Below are 1,420 nucleotides of genomic sequence, written 5' to 3' on the forward strand. Positions count from 1 at the left end.
TTCATAGTTTCAACAGACAATGTATGAATGCAATTGTAACCACATCATTGCAGATTAATACAAGGCAAGAGCTGGATTCAGCTGGTATTATTGTCAAGTTAAATTTAAATATGAATAAAAGTGTCAACAGTTTCTAGTTCTACACTCTGTTGTATAACTTTTATCATCAATTGTATTTTATTATGCGTCAGCGGGTTGATCTAGCCAGCGCCAGCTGCAGCGGATACATAAGCTGGGTTTACACTGACGATTTTGAGTTGCCGAATTGTACGAACTTGGCAGTTTGGCAACTGACAATCGCCAGTGTAAACGCAAAAGTCGCACGTCCAACCGATCGATAGCAGCAAGTCGGAAGATTAGAACATGTTCTAATTTCCCCAACTCGGAGCAGGCGAGTTGGACGTTTTTTGCCAAGTGGCCAATCAGACAACAGCAATCAGGGGTGTGTCCCTTCACCCTAGGGGGAGAGCACGTTTTTGCTTTAGGCGCCATGCTGGCGGTATGTAATACATGCAAAAATGCGTATCTGCGTCGTCCCGCGCGCACGCTACGGGTCAAATGTTGAAATTTTTGCCGCCTCGCGGTCGATAACGTAAGAGCCTTGAATATATATATATATATAGAGGTTGGTAGAAAGAAGAAAAACGCCAACGTGACTGCATATAATCGTCAGTGTAAACCCAGCTTAAGACGCTGCTGCATGCACGGTGTATATGTAGCGCTCGCTGTATGTACGTACTTGTGTACATTTCAATTTATCAGCCCACGGGAGCGATTTTCTCTCGGACGATCGCTCCCGTTATTGTTCTTACCAGAGCGATTTTAGAGCTTCCCAGAGCGAAATCGCTAGTCACTCCCGTGTATTGTTTTCCCTGATATCAAGGAATGATGCAAAAACCCTAACCCTATCATCCGAGCCACGGGAGATTCACAGTCTCCAATGTTGAGAGCCAGGTTTTTACACCTTGAGAAAATTCACTGCCCCGGCCGGGGGTTTGAACTCGCAGCATTCACTGATTCAGTGGACAGTGCACGATGCCTACAACTGGGCCACGGAGACTCTCTTCCGTGTCATTCTATAAATCAAATTTACTAATATAAACAAGCAAGGTTAATAAAATATCACACGGACTAATCTGAACATCTTCACGGTTACTTACAAGTCCTATATTTGGGTCAATATAGCGTTTTCAGAGTAAACTCACTTGTTCCTGGTTGGTCATTCGGCCATGTTGGCGCTCACACTTAACTCTCAATTCTGTTAACGCAAAACAGTCCGCGTATTTGTTTAGTGTAAGGCGCAATTATATTTTATCGAGTTAAAACAGATAGACAGCATTAGTCTATTATAGCATTAAATCCAGAGATTAGTCGAACATTTTGTAAATAAAACTTTGTTATGCGTTGATTATTATTTTGT

The 1,420-nt window shown here is 42.5% G+C and overlaps 1 protein-coding gene across 1 annotated transcript in view; it reads right to left on the reverse strand.

The window, feature by feature from the left end:
- Nucleotides 1-1,247, reverse strand: part of LOC106807687 (tyrosine-protein kinase CSK-like) — a gene marked incomplete in the record, with an annotated part of 108,209 nt that extends 106,962 nt beyond the window's left edge. The window contains 1 exon segment of the mRNA XM_014810109.1: nucleotides 1,161-1,247.
- Nucleotides 1,248-1,420: the final 173 nt, after the last annotated feature.

Source organism: Priapulus caudatus, unplaced genomic scaffold (genome assembly GCF_000485595.1).
Source record: "Priapulus caudatus unplaced genomic scaffold, Priapulus_caudatus-5.0.1 Scaffold228, whole genome shotgun sequence".
In the NCBI taxonomy this organism is placed as follows: domain Eukaryota; kingdom Metazoa; phylum Priapulida; class Priapulimorpha; order Priapulimorphida; family Priapulidae; genus Priapulus; species Priapulus caudatus.